The sequence below is a fragment of the Amblyomma maculatum genome, chromosome 2, assembly GCF_055883805.1.
Source record: "Amblyomma maculatum isolate TAMU_Amacu chromosome 2, ASM5588380v1, whole genome shotgun sequence".
Lineage (NCBI taxonomy): Eukaryota > Metazoa > Arthropoda > Arachnida > Ixodida > Ixodidae > Amblyomma > Amblyomma maculatum.
The window spans coordinates 61,869,508-61,876,892 of NC_139345.1; positions in this window are offsets into that span (position 1 = coordinate 61,869,508).

The following is a 7,385-nucleotide window of genomic DNA, read 5'->3' on the forward strand; positions in this document are numbered from 1 at the left end:
GTCCGCTGTTTTCCTGGGCAGCCCGGCTCGAAAGGTGGGCTGCCTGCGCAGTTTTTCACATAAAGATTTTTCGCCACTCATCCGCGTGTGAGGTCATTTCGTTTTAAGAAATGACCTCACACACGCATGAGCGGCGAAAAGAAATGACCTCATACACGCATGAGCGGCGAAACATCTTTATGCGAGAAACTTTGCGCAGGCAGCCCACCTTTTGAGCCGGGCTGCCCAAGAAAACACTGGACAGTTGCTATACTTTTAGAAAAAAAGGCAAAGTACCACAATATCTGGGTCGAAAAATTCATAAATAACACATGCACTGCATGCGGCGAAGTCTTGGGACATCCTGCACATAATACGTAAATGCAAAGAGCAGTTAGAGAAATATAAATCTCGAGCACTCAGCCAAGAGGAGTGGGAGGCAGAGTTGGCCCACAGGGGTCTCTGAGCAGCTCAGCCTGCTCACCAGGGCCCGGGAGGCAGCCCAAGCCAATGGTATTCTGAACTGATGAAATCGCCCACGCAATACCGTTAACTAATTGAAGTTTACTCTCCCTGTCTCTCATTTTAAGACTTGCGGTTTCATCAGCTAAAGGCCAGGAGGAGGCGTTTTGTCCATACTTGCCAGAGTACTCAATGCATCGAGTGAATATTAATCCGAGCCCAGAGCGCTAAAAACAACGAGCATCAAAGAACCAGATATTTATTTTTTTTTTCGGAAAGGGGGGGGGGGGGAGGAGGGGGGGATTCAGTTCTCTCTTTCAGAAATTTGTCAACATGAGTATTTTATGCCCGAAATCACCTCCTTATAAGTACCGGGGGAAAGCTAACGAGGCCTCCCACACAGATTGCAACTGGTTCATTGAAATGCGAAAATGAAAACAGAAGCGTTGACAGTCAACCTCGTCGTCAAAGGCACATGTGAGCATGAATTGAGATGGTTTCTCTGGTGCCTCGGATATAGGAATGGATCGCGTCAAAAGTATAGCGTTGTAGGGCTTCTCACAGATGGCGCTAGCTCCAGTTTAGTGTTGAAGCCATCAGCCACCTTTATTTGTTAAACGCCCAGTTCGGCTTCATTCGCCCATTTTCGCCAAAGAAATTGTACTGAACTCTATAACTTTCGCCTTGGGGAAAGCAGCACGTCCTGCTGCCATCTTTTCTTCTTCGAGACGTATGCTATATTTTATAGTTGTTATATATTTTCATAATTTTGTTTTATTCGCACGTATTGCTGTGCCCGATCTTATAGTTAGTTTTTAGCAGCGCTGATGGTTTGTTTACGCAACTGTTTCAAGCTAATTAGCACAGGAGCAAGTACCTTTTGCATAAGCGTCTATGGCTCAAATACTAAATGGAAGCGAGGTAGGGAGAACGGAGAGAGGGTGCTGTTAATAATAATTGATTCACAGGAAAGAAAAGGCGCAGTATCTGTCACACTTGTTCTGTGGACACCTGACCACGCCGTAAAGGAATAGAGGAATGTGGGAGTGAAAGTGGAAAGTGAGAAATAGCAGCCGTAGTGGAGGGCAACGGAGTAATTTCGACCACCTGGGGAGATAAGGTAAAAACCTCTACTGCCAAAAAATTAGAAGAGTTCAACGCTGCTGAACCGAATACTGAGTGAAAGCAATAGCTGCAGGTGACCGAGCATTCTTCTTATTCTTCTTATTATTCTCCTTCTTCCTCCCCAGCCCACACATAAAGCCCCGCTTTAACCAAGCCGCATGAATGTGCCCTAGTGGCCTAGAAGGGTAACGAAATGCCAAGGTCCTGGCAGGCTGATTCTGATATAACCGTCCTATGTGAAACGAGAAACCCAAGTTGTCAGCTCCTGCCAGCTTGGGGTCGTCTACTGGGGGCGTCTAAAGGTCAAAGGTGGTCACCTCCGGACCACGCTGACGTCTCGAACTGCAACCAGTATTGCTTTCGCAATAAAAATGTGGAGGGAACAAACCACACTCCTTTACATGGCACGAAGCAGCCCTTAGGGGGCCGCCCTTAAAAAACAAAAGACTGTCCTTGGAGGGCTATTCGTTTCAGGGCGTTGGTGATAACCCAGCGCTGCTTTGCAGCAGTGGAGTTGGCCAGAACAGGCTCCCAGTATGACTCCGCTGTGGTTGGGGATGGAGGATGTGAGAAGGTGGGCATGTGAGGAAACCCGCAGAGCTTCCAGGAGGACAGGAACTGATCTGGCTATCGGGCAGGAAGAAGAATTGGGTAGGTCTCCACCTCTGCGACCACCTAGGGATCTTCAATGTGCACTGACATCGCACAGCACACGGATGCCTCTTCGTCCGCCTCCATCGAAACGCAGCCGCCGGCGGTCGGGATCGAACCCGGCAACTCCGGCACAGTAGTCGAGCATCTTGCCACTGTACCACCACGGCGGGGCAAGGCGCTGTTGTTTAAGCATTGTTGAGCAAATGAGGCGCAAGAACCGCTCCGGTTATCGGTGTACACGTCAATGCGCCGTAAGGAAAGGGAAGATAAAATGCAACAGGAAAAACAAAAGAGGCGGCGTAGCGGAGCGCTCCGAAATAATTTTTAGCACATAGCGACCTTTAATGTAAATTAACGCCGCAAAGCTCCAGAGTGCCTTTTCTTTTCGCCTTCATCGAAACGTTGGTGCCATGGCAGGATTCGAACTGGCGTGCTCCGACTCAGTGCACGTGTTATGTTACCACCGAGACACTACGGCCGGTTGTTGCTGCAGCAACCGATTGGGCAGACATACTTTTTTGCGAAGTGTCTACTCTTTGAATGCTCCATATTCTGTAGAGTGAGTATAAGGGGTCCGGGCTGGGCCTATATTCTTTAAAGTGGGCTGAAGAGAGACGGGAGGGGAGCCCATTTTGAGGCAATGGGTGATTTTGAAAACTTTTCCGTGACTCCAGGGGGAATGAAGGTATCTGTTACAGCTGCAACAATTGGACTAACGTGGTTGCTGCTATGAGTCTATGTTTTTTATAGTGCGGTGCTGCGCCATGCATGCGCAGTATCTGACGTAGCATATTTCAGAACGCTGTTGTTGCCGGGATCTCTGCTCCGGTAGCGTCCCAGCACCTAGGCAACGAGGAAGTGAGTCCCTTTTGATACGGATCCCGAACCCCCAATCCGGCCCTCACTTTTCGAGAAATTACTGAAATATTCCAATTCGGCCATGCAGTTTATTACAAGCCTTGTAAGGACCTTACAAAAGTGGAGGAATGCACATTGCTCCGTCTTTACACCAAAACGCTGCTGCGCCCGGAAGTTTTAAAACACTTTGATCCTGCCTGTACAGGAAAATGCCTGCACTGTGCGGAGAAGTCTTCGGACATCTTCCACATGGTATGGGCATGCCAGTCAGACCCGAACCTCGCCCCCAACCCAACCCCACCCGGGAGGACTGGGAGGCAGCCCTGCTCGGCTGTTCCGTCCTGGCAAGCCAGAAGGCCCTGGTCCACCGAGCCGCGAGCCGCGGCGGTCGCCAATGGGCTCCTGTGATGAGGAGCTCACCTAGTGATTACGAGAGGTTGCCCGGCTACCTCAAGCTTCCTTCCTGACATAAAGTTTTTCGCGCGCACGCACGCACGCACGCACGCACGCACGCACGCACGCACACACACACACACACACACACACACACACACACACACACACACACACACACACACACACACACACACACACACACACACACACACACACACACACACACACACACACACACACACACACACACACACACACACACACACACAACACACACACACACACACACACACACACACACACACACACACACACACACACACACACACACACACACACACACACACACACACACACTGAATGTTGCGGCAAATCTTATTCAGATCCCTCCTAGTGTTCTCTCTTGGCGGTGGCCGCGCCGCGTTTACACCAGCGGAAGTATTTCATAAGTAAAGAAATGTAAATAGCTAGGAATGCGCCAAGTGCGTTCTTCTGATATTTATGTGCACCAGTGCCTGCTTCGTACGGCCCAGACGACAGCCATTTGCGAAGCAAATCAATCTATTTCATGGGTGTATGTGTCTTGATAAGCCTAAAAACGTAAGTGTTTGAATTCTAAGCTTAATTCTGAATGGCGTCCTTTTGGGTGAAATGTGGTTGCATGTGTTTGCATGGTAGTATGCAACTATACCTTCCTATTTTTTTTCTCAATTGTTTTAGGATTCACCAGTCCGACCTCATCTACATCGCGCAGACATATACAATTGCAAGATCATCATTTCGCCTCCAACATCACTCTTTAAGCGCGTCGATCACTTATTAGAGCTGTTTGACAGCACACTCACATGCACGGAACATTGAAAGATAGGCCGTAGTGACAGCTTTAGCTAAGCCATACCCACATTAGCGCTGAAGTTCAAAATCACATGTATTCACTAGACGTTTTTATCACTGAAGTCAGCCACAGTAAATGTTCTCAGGGTTAATTTCAATGCCACTTTAGCCCACCCCAAACTGTAAAAGAATTAAACAAACATTCTTAAATCTGTCTGATACAGTCCAATACCTTATGAGAAAGTCGTCTGATTTCAATGCCGAAACGAATTTCGGCCTGTGCCCATATCACCGAGACGTTGAGCACAATGCATCAATTTTCTTCGAAGTGTGGCTTTATCGACACCCAGAAGAACGGACAATCTGTGAACAGATGAATGGTCACGTGTAAACAGGTGGCCATTTTCGTTCCGAGCAGTAAAGAGGAATTAGTAAGATGACACAAAAATGCCCTCTTGATGTGTGAGCAGCCGTGTTCTTCCGTGCCACCTCAGGAAGAATAAATTTCTGTCAATCTCTCGTCGTCAACACTTGGCTTTCTGTCTGCCTTATACCTGCTTCTCCTCTCCTGCAGATATCTGCAGTGTAGCTCTGAAGAACATTGGTCATATTGAATTTGCAATACATTATTGGCCGATATTTTCGTTTTCCTCTTCACATCGCACATCTGTAACAATAAATGCACGTTCGGCCGTGTTTGTTCATATTTGTTTTGCTTAAAGGCATGCACGTGGCGTGAAAACTAAGAAACTAAGATAAACGAGCTTCTTCAAAGTTACAACAGACTCGGATCCAGTAATGTGACGATATTCTCGACAAATTTCGTCACAGCATAATATGGACGTTCTCTTAAGGCCGTAACACTGTTTACACTGGGAAAGTACTTCCAGAGGTTGCTATTTCGGCTCGGTAAGCATTCGCTTCATGCGTGGTTTTCTTAAGCAATGCACGATTGTCGTGTTTTTTTATTTAATTTCGTTTCCATCTACCAGATTTACCTGCAATGCTATTTAGCTGCACGGAACTGGTTCTGCTAATCATTCTAATATCCGTATCCGACATAAGGAAGTACATGGAGAATCAAGCATGCACTAAAGACCAGTGGTAGCTTGAATAAGGTCCAGAGGAAACTTTGCGTATTCAAAAATCGAATGTATGCTCTAAAGACAAGACAGGCACTGTCATTACCGTAAGGGTAGGCTAGTAAAAATATCCAAGGAGTTCTGTACTGGCCAGTCCAGTAGGACGAAATTAAAAATAGCCTCAGGAAAGTAACTCAGCGGACAAATTAAAAAAAAAAATAATGAAATAGGCAGGCAAAATTGAATGGTATGTGTAAAATTAATATGTAGAATAAAGTAATCTCCAGCAGCATCGAATGGAACAGCACGTTATTATTGATAGCAAGGCGTTCAAAGGCGTAAGAGGATGCGTCTACTTAGGACCCGTAGTAGCCACAGATCCGGACCAACGAAAGCAAATTAACTAGGATAATCAGACTGGACTGCAGCGCATTTGGCTAGTACTCGCAGAACAGGACTAACAGCTTACCGGTATGCTTCAAGAGGCAACAATATAGCAATTGCATCTTACAGGTACATATGGGGCGGAATCGTTCAGTTCAGTTCAGTTCAGTTCAGTTCAGTTGTTCAGTCGTGTCCGACTCTTCGTGACCCTATGGACTATATCACGCCACGCTTTCCGGTCTCTCACTATCTTCCTAACATCACATAACTTTATCTGCAGCACCTCGAGGATGCCATCTATCCATCGCGTTCACTGCCTACCCCTTCTCCGGTGACCCTCAACCTCTCCCAACATCAAATCTTTCTCTAGCGACTCCTCTCTTCTCATCAGATGACCAAAGTAGCTGAGCAATAACTTTAGAATTTGACCGTCCAATGAGCAGTCAGGGTTTATGGTCGACAATATCGACTGATTTGGTCTTCTGGCAGTCAAAGAAACTCTCAAGAGTCTCCGCCAGCACCACAATTCGAACGCGTCCATTCTTCGGCGGTCAGCCTTCTTCACAGTCCAACTCTCGCATCCATACATCACAACTGGAAAGACCATAGCACTAATTGCTTGCCCTCTTGCCCTTTTTACAGGTTCCTGAGGCGACAGGTGAGGAGTTGTAACTCCCATCTCTTAGAGTGCCTGTCACAATCTGCTGTAATCTACGCAGTCAAACGCTTTCGCATAATCAATAAAGCAGGAGTAGATGGGTATCTGGAACTCTCTTGCTTTTTGCACGATCCAGCGAAGGTTGGCAATCTGGTCTTTAGTTCCTCTGCCCTTGCGAAACCCAGCTTTCAGGTCCGGAAGCTTCCGTTCCACATATTGCTGCAGCCTACCTTGGAGGATTTTCAACATCACCTTTCTAGCATGCGAAATAAGCGATATCGTGCGGTAGTTGGAACAATCTTTGGCACTGCCTTTCTTTGGAATGGGGATGTAAACTGACCTCCTCCAATCCTGTGGCCACTGCAGGGTTGTCCAAATTTGCTAACATAATGTATACAGAACGTTAGCAGCGTCATGGTTCAGATTTTGAAGCAACTCAACTGGAATGCCATCAATTCCGTTGCTTTGTTCTTAGCAAGGCTCGCTAAGGCCCATTCAACTTCACATGCCCGGCTCGAGATCAGTAATCACAACCGTCTTATGTTGGGTTTGCACATCTGGGTCCTTCTTGTACAGTTCTTCTGTGTATTCCTGCCACCTCTTTATCTCTGAGGCTTCAGTGAGGTATCTGCCTCGTTTGTCCTTTATCACGCCCAGCTTAGCACAGAAGCTTCCTTTGATATCTTTGATTGTCTTATACAGAGCTCTTGTGTTCCTCAATTGGCTGTTGTCCTCAACTGCTTGGCACTGTATGTTCAGGAAGGCATTCTTCTCTCTCATTGCTATTTTCTGAAAATCAGAATTGGGAACCTTGTATCTTTCTCTTTCCCCCATAACTTTTGCCATCCTCCTTTCCTCGGCTATTTACAAAGCCTCTTCAGATAACCAGTTTGCTTTCTTGCATTTCTTTCGCTTTAGAACTACCTTAGTAGCAACTTCTTGTATTATATCAC